The sequence below is a fragment of the Oryctolagus cuniculus genome, chromosome 4 (genome assembly GCF_964237555.1).
Source record: "Oryctolagus cuniculus chromosome 4, mOryCun1.1, whole genome shotgun sequence".
Lineage (NCBI taxonomy): Eukaryota > Metazoa > Chordata > Mammalia > Lagomorpha > Leporidae > Oryctolagus > Oryctolagus cuniculus.
In genome coordinates, this window is record NC_091435.1 from 16950200 (window position 1) to 16962675 (window position 12476).

General features: G+C 42.8%; 1 pseudogene; it reads left to right on the plus strand.

Annotated features, from left to right (window-relative positions):
- The first annotated feature begins 564 nt into the window (after window positions 1-564).
- On the plus strand, window positions 565-2827 carry LOC100339164 (armadillo repeat-containing protein 8-like; annotated as a pseudogene).
- Window positions 2828-12476: the final 9649 nt, after the last annotated feature.

Sequence of the window (12476 nt, forward strand, 5' to 3'; positions counted from 1 at the left end):
ATCAACCCAAATGCCTGTCAACTGAAGACTGGATAAAGAAATTATCAGATATGTACTCTATGGAATATGACACAGTGGTAAAAACAAATGAAATACAGTCATTTGCAACAAAATGGATGAATCTGGAATACATCATACTTAGTGAAATAAGCCAGTCATTCAAATACCACATGTTCTCCCTGATCTGTAATAACTAATGGACACCTAAAAACCAATCTGTAAAAGTGAAATTGACACTTGAGAAGCACTGACTTGAATAGTCCTGTGTTGACTGTCGAGGAACAGTTTTTTCCTTAATGGAGAATGGGACTTGGAATGAGAAAGGGAAAAGGGGTGGGGGTTGGGAGGGCAGGTATGATTGGAAGAATCATTATATTCCTAAAGTTGTACTTATGAAATTTGTACTCATTAAATAAAAGGTTACTTCAGGAAAATAATTTACTGAGAGAAGGCTCAAGATGCCTGTTAGAGACTCCAGTTCACACCAGTGTCCTCTCAGAAGTAAGAGCTAGAAGTTGCTACCATGATGACAGGCTATTTGACCCTGATCCCCAGAAAGTACTACAAGGTGTCATAGACATGAAAAATGCTGTAATTGGAAACAAGCAGAGAGTCAACCTCATTGTTTTAGGAGCTGTTCCAAGACTGTTAAACTTGCTTCAGCAAGAAACCGTAAGCACAGAGCTGAAAAGAGAATGTGCAGTGGTAGTAGGAAGCTTTGCAACGTGTACTGAAAGCAACGCCAAATCTCTACTGGGCTGCTATATTATCCTTGCCTTACTGTAAGGACTACTGTCCCCTGACCTGAACTTCATTGACGTTTTGATGCCCATGTCTACCTACTATCTTCATCAGTCCCCTTTCTCTAGAGGAGCTATTGTATAATGATGCCACAGTGATACTGCACCTCATGGCACTGCTTAGGCCTCCTTATATCCAGGAGTATATCTATCAGATCCTCTCACACTGCTGTAAAGGGGCAGATAATCAATTTTATTTCACCATGATGCAGTTCATAATATTGCTCACTTATTAACTTCACTATCATGCAAGGTTCAAATGCAAGCACTGATGTACTTCTCCAATTTAGCTGTTGAAAACCCCCGGATATTGATGACCCTTGTGAATGTTTTGGTTGATGAATTATTGCTATAAATTTTTGTGAAGATATTACAGAGGAATAAGCCTATTGAGATACAATCCACGTTAACAGACTTTTTTTTTTTTTTTTTTTTTGACAGGCAGAGTGGACAGTGAGAGAGAGAGACAGAGAGAAAGGTCTTCCTTTGCTGTTGGTTCACCCTCCAATGGCCACCACGGCTGGCGCTTCGCGCTGATCCGAATCCAGGAGCCAGGTGCTTCTCCTGGTCTCCCATGGGGTGCAGGGCCCAAGCACTTGGGCCATCCTCCACTGCACTCCCGGGCCACAGCAGAGAGCTGGCCTGGAAGAGGGGCAACCGGGACAGGATCCGGCGCCCTGACCGGGACTAGAACCCGGTGTGCCGGCACCGCAAGGTGGAGGATTAGCCTAGTGAGCCGCGGTGCTGGCCCTGTTAACAGACTTTTTAACTACATGGGTAGAGCTGGAGCAATTTGGACAGATGACACTCTATTGCATTAAATACATTGCCTTGTTTGGTTCAAATGTGCAATAAGGATAGAGAAGCAGAGGAGAAAGTTGAAGGAGCAGAAACTCTCATCAATTGAGCCGGATGTTGAGCTACAATCACTGGCGTAACCGATCAGCTCATTGCCGTGGTTGCTGATTATTTCAAGTATTCCAGTTCAGGGAATGCCATCAGTGATTTTAAAAAGCTTGATTGTGACTTAAACCATGCTCACGAACTCCACCAGGGTGCATTCAAACTGTATGCTTCTCTTGGAGTACATGATGAAGATACCAAGAAGATCATTGTGACTGGCCTGAGTCTAGTGTCAAGGTGCGGTCAGCTGCTATCAGATGTCTGCATGGTCTATCCAGATCTGTGTAGCAACTTTGAAACAGTTTCTAGGGTCATGCTTTTGGAAAACTTTAATGAAGGTTTTTACAAAATGTACCTGGTGAAATCCTTTCAGTAGCACCTTTTGTGCTATGTAATTTTCTTGATTTATCTTTTCCAAGCGAACAGCCAGTTTTAGAATCGGGAGTCATAGAGCTACTTTCTGGATTAACTCAAAGTGAAAATCCTGCTTTACGAGTGAATGAAATTGGGGCCTTAATGAATACAGCATTTAAGGCTGAACAAAAAATAAAAGCAGACATTTTACAAAGCTTGAGTACCGACCAGCTATTCCAGTTATTATTAGATTCAGATTTGAATGTGCTGATGAGGACTTTGGGACTTCTTAGAAATCTCCTCTCTATTTTTCCTTATATAGATAAAATAATGAGTACTCATGAAAGCATATTATGCAAGCTATCACCCTTGTCTGGAAGGGAGCACAACATTGAGGTCAAAGAGCAAACATTGTGCATCCTAGCCAACATAGCAGATAGCACAATAGCAAAAGAACTTATTATGACCAATGGAAACATCCTGCAGATGATGAACTACTACATGGGTCATTCACATGTCAAGCTGCAGCTTGCTCCCATGTTTTGTATAACAAACTTCACAGGGAATGAAGAAGAAGGTTCATAATAATCCCAGGATAAATTATGAGACTTGGGAATCATAGATATTCTACAAAAACTGAATCAGCCACCAAATTCAAACTTTTGTGACAAGGCAAAGATGGCATTGCAGCAGTACCTGGCATGATGGGAGCATCCCTGGGCACCTGCAAGCATCCCACACCCTTGTTTAAAGAAAGTACAGGAAATAGCCTTAGTTGATCCCTTCTAATTGCACAAATCACCTTGCATCCCGAGGAGCTATTTTGCAAAAGCAATTTCGTTGGCTTAGATCTCAAATTCATCGCAAGAACATTTTTTGAGGTAGTAATTTCCTGAGAGGACTTTTTTTTTCTGAGCTACTTGGACTCTTTATTAGAACAAGCAGTTATTTTCCTTTGGAGCTACAATTTTTTGCCTATGCTGTAGCCACTTTGTGAGTGAAAATAAAAGGGTCTGTGTGGACACACAGATGTGTGTGTGTGTGTGTATCATAATGAATGGGTATGTGTGAGTGATACCTCAGAATTTTCTTTCCTTCTTTTGGGTGAAAAAATCTTATTTTTACAGATTTTCCTAGGTTTAAACATTGCTTGATATATAAAAAAATTACTGAATTATAAGCAATTTGAATAAAATGTTATTTTTAAGATTTATTTATTTATTTGAAAGACAGAGTTACAGAGAGAGGTAGAGACAGAGAAAAGTCTTTCTTTTTTTCTCTTTTTTTAAAAACTTTTATTTAATAAATTTAAATTTCCAAAGTGCAATTTTTGGATTATAGCGGCTTTCTCCCCCCCATAACCTCCCTCCCACCAGCAACCATCCCATCTTCCACTCCCTCTCCCATCCCATTCATATCAAAATTCACTTTCAATTATCTTTATACACAGAAGAAGATCAATTTAGTATATACTAAGTAAAAATTTCAACAGTTTGTACCCACACAGATACACAATGTATAAAGTACTGTTTGAGTACTAGTTATGGCATTAATTCACATAGTACAACACATTAAGGACAGAGATCCTACATGGGGAGTAAGTGCACAGTGACTCCTGTTGTTGATTTAACAAATTGACACTCTTGTTTATGGCATCAGTAATCACCCGAGGCTCTTGTCATGAGCTGCCAAGGCTATGGAAGCCTCTTGAGTTCACCAACTCTGATCATATTTAGACAAGGCCATAGTCAGAGTGGAAGTTCTGTCCTCCCTTTGGAGAAAGGTACCTCCTTCTTTGATGGCCCGTTCTTTCCACTGGGATCTCACTCACAGAGATCTTTCATATAGGTCTTTTTTTTTCTTTGCCAGAGTGTCTTGGCTTTCCATGCCTGAAATAGAGAGAGGTCTTTTAATCACTGGTTTACTCCCCAGATGGCTGCAACACAGGGCTGCACTGATCTGAAGCCAGGAGCCAGGAGCTTCTTCTGGGTCTCCCAGGTGAGTGCAGGGGCCTAAGGACTTGGGCCACCTTCCACTGCTATCTCAGGCCATAGCAGAGTGTTGGATTGGAAGAGGAACAGCCGTAACTTGAACCAGTGTCCATGTGGAATGCCGGCACTTCAGGCCAGGGCATTAACCCACTAAACCACAGCGCTGGCCCCCAGAATGAAATGTTATTTTAAAAACAAAACAATTGTTTAGTGTTCCAGAAAGTTATGTTGAATTTTGAGATGAATATTTTTAAGCCAAAAATACACATTTCTGAAAATAATTTACTGAGACTTGATTTGTGGCTAATATATGATCTGTTTTGAAAATGTTCCGTGTGCTGATAAATAATAGTTGGATGAAATGTTTTATAAATACTATTAGGTCCATTTGCTTTATAATATGTTTCAACTCTTATCTGTCTTTATATTGTCTGGATGATTTATCTATTGATTACAGTGGGGTATGAAGTCTGCCACCATTGTTGCATGAGTCTATTTCTTCCTTTATGTCTAAAATATTTTGCTTTACATATCCTTGTGGTGTTGTGTTTGGTGCATATATATCTATGATTACTACATCTTTTTGCTTAATTGACACTCTAATCAATATGTAATGATACAGTGTCATTTGTGTTGCTTTTTAAAATTTTTGATTTAAATTCTCTTTTATGTGATATGAGTATAGCTTCTCCAGCTCATTTTGGTCTTCATTTGCATATCTTTCTCTAACCCTTCACTTTCAGTCTGTGTATCTTTACTTATGAAGTGACTTTCTTGTAGGTAGCATTCAGTTGGGTCTCCTTTTTTGTTTTTTGCCCATTTGGCCAATCTATAACTTTTGACTGGGGAATTTAATGCTTTAATATTCAAGATTAATATTGATAGATAGAAACAAATCCTGTCATTTTGGTGATTGATTAGTGATTATTTTTTAAACTTTCATTTAATAAATATAAATTTCCAAAGTAAAACTTTTGGATTATAGTGGCTTCCCCCCCCCCATAACCTCCCTCCTACCCACAATCATCCCATCTCCCACTCCCTCTCCCATCCCATTCATCAAGATTCATTTTCAATTATCTTTATATACAGAAGATTAACAGTATATACTAAGTAAAGATTTCTGTTTCTTCTCTTATTTAACTTTGTGTTTTGGTAGTCTTCTGTCATGTCCTATTTGGATTGTCTTCTCTTCTCTTCTCTTCTCTTCTCTTCTCTTCTCTTCTCTTCTCTTCTCTTCTCTTCTCTTCTCTTCTCTTCTCTTTTTTAAAGATACATGTATTTATTTAAGAGCAGAAATGGAGAGAGAGAGAGAGAGAGAGAGCAAGAGAGCGAGAGAGAGCTTTCATCTGCTGGATCACTTACCAAAAGGCCACAATGGCTGGAGCGGGGCCAGTCTGAAGCTAGGATTAAGGAGCTTTTTCTGGGTCACTCACCATAGGAGCAGAGGTCCAGTACTTGGGCCATCTTCTGCTGATTTTCTCAGAGGTATTACCAGGGAGCTGGATTGGAAATGGAGACAGGACTTGAACTGGCCCAAACTGGATGCTGGAACCACAGGCAGCAGCTTTATCCATTCTGCCACAGTGCTGGCCCCCACGATTGTCTTTTCCTTCTGTTTCGTGTACATATCGCTCTGTTAGTGAATTTTGTACTGTCCCATATTATCACAATTGTTGTATCCTTTTGCTTCTATTGTAAGACTCACTTCAGAATTTCTTGTAGGGCTGGCCTGGTAGCAATAAATTGTCAGTTTTTGTTTGAAAAATACTTTCTTTATCCTGTACTATAAAGGGTAGCTGGTTATAGTATTTTTGGTTGGAAATTTTTTGTTTTATGACTTTGAGTATATCATCCAATTTGTAGGGTTTCTGATGAGAAGTTGTCTGTTAGTCTAATATGCAAGTTGACATTTTTCTCTCACTGTCTTTGATTTCTCTCCTTGTGTTTAACTTTTGATAATTTGACAATAATATGCCTTAAAAAGATTATTTTTTGGTTGAGTTTTATTGGGGTTCTATGAGCTTCCTGTGTTTGGATGTTCCTATCTCTTTAAATATTTGGGAAATATTGAGCTGTTATTTGATTAACAAGTCCTCAATGCCTTTTACTTCTTTTCTCCTCCACTTATCCCTGTAATATCATTGCTTGTTTGATTAATGGTATCCCATGTGTCTTGTAAGATTTTTTCATTCCATTTAATTTTTTTCTTTTTCTTTTTGTCTGAGTTAGTTCCGAAGTATCTTCAGAATCAGAAATTCTTTCCACTGCTTGGTTTATTCTGTTGTTGAAGCTCTCAGTTGTATTTTTCATTTCATTAATTGAAGTTTTTAGTTTCATAGTTTCTGATAGATTTTTAAAATTATTTCTATTTCTTTATTCAGTTTCTCATTCATATCATGCAATTTTCCTCATCTCTTTGGATTGTCTGTCTGTATTTTTTTTTTTTATTTTAGTGGAAAGTAAAAGTAGCAAAGTTTATTAGGGAAGGGACTTCAGTAAGAACAGATAGGCACCTCTCCAGACAGGACCTGAGAGAGAGTGCCCAGTCACTCGGACTGGGGGGGGGAAGGAGCGAGGTTACATGGTTGAGTGGAGAGAGTACACCTGGCCAGACCAGGTGGGCGGCTCAGCAGAGAGGCAGAGGGCTGAGCGCACAGTCCGGTTGAGGCCAGAGGTTTTTAAGGAGATGGGTCTTGCGTCCCCACCTCTGCTCCCCTTGAAACAAAGGGCTTTTTGGATGTAAATAGAAAAACTTCTGAGTTTTCTCTTGAAGGTCTGAAACAAAGGACTTTATGGATGCAAATTTATCAGACAGGAGGAAGGGTGGGCAGGACCCCCTAGAGAATTGGGATCTGGAGCAGGGTATTTGAAATGCAGATACTGGGCTGCACTTGGGAAATTGTGGAAGATTTGTCAGGAAGAACCCCCACCTGGCAGGTTATCAGGTAGAAGGGGGCAGGGCAGGGCAGGATGTGAATACTGGGCTGCCCCTGAAACACCATCAGGATGACTTTGAGATGCAGCATATGCTGGACATAGATGTCTTCTCTTTAGGCCTTTATGTCACACACACATAAGCTCATAACTGACTTCCTACCTAACATTCCCCCCTCAAGAGGCAATACCCAAAATTCTTCTTTGGAATTATGGATGGAGTTCGTTTTCTGTAACTTCTTCAAAGCTGGCATATGGGCGTCGAGGGGGATTTGGGTATTTCCTCTTGCTATCTGTCTTATGGTATGCAACAGTGGCCTTGGAAAGACTGTGCTGCTTAGTCCAGAGGGCTGCTCAGGTCGTCCAATGGAATGGGCTGGAAGCCTTGTCTGACGACCATTTGGAGTTTGACAGCTTTTAGTCTGTTAGAGACAAAACGAACAAGGGCATTAAAAACAGTGCAAAGAGAAGCATCAAGATTACAGAAGTTATTGGGTCAAGGAGAGGAAATAGCCAGGATTTCCATGACCAGATGTCAGGTCAGAAATCCCAGCCCTGCTTGGCCTGGTCCTGGAGCTGTTTGGCTTTGTCCAGGAAAAGTACGAATTTGGATTTGTACCTGTCTAGTCTGATTGACCCAGAGACAACATTCTTCCTGGAACATGGCACAGATACCTCCTGGAGCAGTAGTTAGCATGTCCAGTATTTATTTCTTTCATAACCTTTTGTGACTTCTGCACACCTTCTTCAACTTACTTGAAACATTCCATCATTTCCATTCCAGTCTACAGTAAACTAGCCAGCAGGATTCTTACAGACCATGTCCTTTCCTTATTTAAAAAGCTCTTTCCTTTTTAACCCTTCTTACCAACAACACTCTTTCCTTCTAAACCTTTCTTACCAAGCACACATTTCTATACTGGAAATGTTTTCCATAGAGCCTGGTTGGCTCTCTCTACCTTACCGGAAGACTGAGGTCTCCATACAGAGTGAAGGTGCCAAGTTATTCCTAGGGCCTTACAAATCCCTTGTGTAATCTGGGAGATGAAAGAAGGCCCATTGCCACTTTGTAAAGATTTTGGGAGACCAAAGTGTGGAATAACTTCCTTTAGGAGAATTTTGGCCACTTCCTGAGCTCTTTCAGTTCTGGTTGGGAAGGCTTCTACCCATTCAGTAAAGGTGACTGTAAGTACAAGCAGGTATCTATAGCCTTGACAGGGTGGCATCTGTGTAAAATCTATTTGCCAGTCTTCCCCGGGGTAAGTTCCCTTTCGCTGCATTGGTTTAATTAAAGGCGGAGGTCGAGACCCCTGGGAGTTATTTATAGCACACAGAGTGCAATTCTGACAGACTCTGTGGATGGTTTTGGCTAGGCCCTTTCCACAAAATAGTTTATCACAGCTTTTTAAGTTTATCTCTCCCCAAATGACAAGGATCATGAAGCCCTTTTATGACTTTCCATTGTAATGCCTGAGGAAGATATGTTATTTCTTCTCGCTGGTACCATCCTTCTATTGTCCTGGCATATCCCTGCTCTTTGGCCCTGGCCTCTTCCTCTGGGGTGTAATAGGGAGTCAGGGCCTCTCTGGAGACTGCCGGGATTATAGGACCTAGGAGGTCAGGCTGAGCAGTGGCAGCCTTTTTAGCTTCTGAGTCTGCAAAAGAGTTACCTCGGGAAATCTCGTCAGAGCCTCTTTGGTGGCCTTTGCAGTGCGTGACTGCAATCTCTCTGGGCAGATTTACAGCCTCAAGGAGCTTGAGGATCTGAGGTCCATATTTGATGGGGGTGTCTCTAGCTGTCAGGTACCCCCTTTCTTTCCATATTGCTGCATGAGCATGCAAGACTAAAAAGGCATATTTTGAATCTGTATATACATTAATTTTCTTGGCCTTACCTAGTTCTAGAGCTCTGGTTAAGGCGATCAGTTCTGCTAACTGAGCAGAAGTTCCTAGGTGCAGAGCACGAGCTTCAATAACGTGCCGTGCCGTGACGATCGCATACCCTGAGAAATGGGTTCCATCCCTCACAAAGCTGCTTCCATCTGTGAACCAAATTTCATCTGTGTTAGTCAGGGGGCTATCTTTTAGGTCCCTTCTGCTGGCATAGATCAAGTCTATAGTCTCAGTACAGGAGTGGAGGGTACCACTTTCCCCTGGAACTGGCATTAAAGTAGCTGGGTTTAGGGTAGAGCAATGCCTTATTTTTACCTGAGGGTTTTCCAGAAGGAGGACCTGATATTTTAGTATTCTACTATTTGTGAGCCAGTGAGAGCCCTTTTGCTCTAATAGAGAATTTATTTGATGTGAGGTATAAAGGGCAATATCTTGTCCTAATGTAATTTTAGACGCCTCCTCTGTCAGCAAGGCTGCTGCTATTACCCTTAGGCAGTGAGGCCATCCTTGTGCAACCATGTCTAAGGTTTTAGAAAGGTAGCCTACGGTTGCTTAACGGGTCCCAGATCCTGAGTTAGTACTCCTAAGGCGACTCCCTGCCTCTCCGTGACATACAGCTGGTAGGGTTTCTCTGGGTTTGGCAGTCCTAGCGCAGGGGCTTCAGTCCTAGCATCCTTTATCTGAGCAAAGTCTGTAGTTTGCTCTTTTTCCCAGAGTAGAGGGCCTTGTTCTAGGGTATCTTTTAGAGCCTGGTATAGAGGCCTTGCTACTTCTCCATATTTTGGAATCCATAACCTGCCATACCCAGTCAGTCCGAGGACTGCTTGGAGTTGCCTTAAAGTGGTAGGGGTGGGGATTTGCTGTATGGCCTGTATTCTCTCTGGGGCTAGTCTCCTCTCCCCAGGAGTGAGGATGAGCCCTAAATAGTTAACTTCCTGGTGGACTAGCTGTGCCTTTTTCTTGGATACTCGGTAGCCACGTTCTGCCAGGAAGTTAAGGGTTTTGACTAAATGCTTAAGGCCAGAGTCTCGAGTGGGAGAACAGATAAGCAAGTCATCTACATATTGGAGTATTCTCCCACCCCCCTCAAGAGATAGATCCTTGAGGTCCTCTAAAAGGGCCTGCCCAAATAGGTATGGTGCATCCCGGAACCCCTGTGGTAATACGGTCCAGGTTAGCTGTTGCTTTAAGTTCTGTCTATTGACCCATTCAAAGGCAAACAAAAACTGACAAGAGGGGTCTATAGGGATACAGAAAAAAGCATCCTTAAGGTCTAAGACTGAGAACCATTTAGTCCCTGGAGGTATTTCTCCCAGTATTGTATAGGGATTAGGCACAATAGGGTGAATGGGTATGACTGCCTCATTAATGACCCGCAAGTCTTGAACTAATCTGTACTCCCCATCTTTCTTTCTAACTGGCAAGTTGGGCATATTGCAAGGGGAATTGCAGGGTGTCAACAACCCATGCTTTAGGAACTTGTCAATCAGTGGCTGAAGGCCTTCTCTAGCTTCTGGCTTTATAGGATATTGCTTCCGATTTGGAAAATTATTAGGGTCTTTAAGTCTAATAACAATTGGGCGGGCCTTCAAGGCCCGGCCAGGTATGTCTGAGGCCCATACCTGTGGGTTAACTTGTAGCTCTATCTCTTCACATGGTATGTCAGAAGACAGGGGATGGCACATGGCAATAATAGGAATCTGGCCATCCTCATGTGCAAAGAAAGTCACTCGAGTTCTCAGCTTACTTAGGAGGTCCCTTCCCAATAAGGGTGTGGGACACTCAGCCATTACTAAGACTGGTGGGAAAATATGGTCTTCCCCCAAAGGCGACATAAAGGGGGTGTGAATCTTCTTAGGGAAGGCACCCCGTTGACTCCCATTACTTGGCTGGACTGTGAGGAGAGTTGCCCAGAATATGAGACAAGTACAGAGTAGGTGGCCCCCGTGTCTAAGAGAAAATTTATGGTTCTACCTGCGACATCAACTGTGGCCCTAGGCTCTGCCCCCTCGATGGCGATGGTTGCTTTGGGAGCTCGACAGAGCGAAGGGCTCCTTCAGTTTAAGGCCAGCAGGTTTTGTGATTCTGATCTGCGGGTCCTTTGACTCTCGGGGCAGTCTCGCCTCCAGTGGCCAGGCTTTTTGCAAAGCGGACAGGGCTTCTTTGGAAGCTGACCGCTGCTACGGCAGCCTCTAGCCCAGTGCCCTGGCTTCCCGCAGTGAAAGCAGTTACTACTTGGAGGTGGGCTGGCCTTGTTGGGTCCCTTTGATGGCAGATTACCGCACAAAGCAGCTATCAACTGGGCCTGCTGCCTATCCTTACGCTGTTCCTTCTGCTTGTCTCACTCCTTCTCCTCCTGGTCTCTGTTAAACTAAACAGCAGAAGCAGCCTTGATAATGTCAGCCAAGGGGGTGCTTGGTCCCATCCCTAATTTCTGAAGCTTTCTTCTAATATAAAGGTGGCTTGAGTTAGGAGCCTATCCCCTAATATGGTATTTCCTCCAGCAGAGTCAGGATCTAAATCAGTATACTTATCAAGACCCTCTTTGAGCCTTTCTAGAAAGGCAGCTGGATTTTCCTGTGGTCCCTGTTCTATCATTGATAGCTTATTAAAGTTCTTTGGTCTTGCCTTACTGGCTGCCCTTAGACCTGCTAAAAGACAAGCCAGCATGTGGTCCCTACTTTTTCTTCTCTCAGGGGTATTATAGTTCCATGAAGGTTCCTTAATTGGGATTGCTGCCTCTGCGATTGGGTGTCCCTCATCCTGCCTATGCAAGGCGTTTGCATAATCATTGGCATGCTGCAACACCATTTGCTTTTCCCCATGAGTTAGGGTAGTGTTTAGAAGGAATACTATGTCCTTCCAAGTAAGCTCAAACATGCTGGTAATCTTATACCATCCCTCTAGCCACCTGTTGGGGTCCTCAGTGAAACTTCCCATTTCTACTTTCATCTTATTTAAATCCTGCATTTTAAAGGGGACTCGTATTTTGGTGGGGCCATTGGGTCCTATCACTTCCCGTAAGGGAAACATTCCTGCACCCTTTGCCCTAGCACCCGAGCTCACACCTGTGCTCGGGCTCCTGCTTGTGCTCGGCCTGGCCTCGGGCTGGGGCTGGGCAAGGTGGGGCGGTTGGCTCCATAGGAGGCTGAGGGTGTGGTGGCTCTGGGGCATCTAGGCGAGCACTAGATGGCAGCTCCTTTGACTTAACTTTACAGTGGACTCCTGATAATAACTCAAATGAAGTTAGCATTGCTGAGTCCAGTCTGCAACTTTGACAGAGCTCATGATCTTTCCTGAGTGCCATAAAGACCTGTACATAAGGGATTTCTGTCCATTTACCATGCTCACGGCAGTATAGGTATAAACAAGAAATGGTATTAGAATCTAAAGTCCCGTTTCCTGGCCACACTCTCTGATCATTTAGTTTGTATTGTGGCCACATGTTGTTACATAGACAAACTAGCAATTTCTTCTTTAAGACCCTTTCGAACCGAGACCAATTCCTGAGAATGCATCCTAGTGGTGAGTCACGTGGTGGTGAGGAGAGCTGGTTTCCCATCTGAAAGAGAATAGAGGAGAAATCATGGCAGAGGTA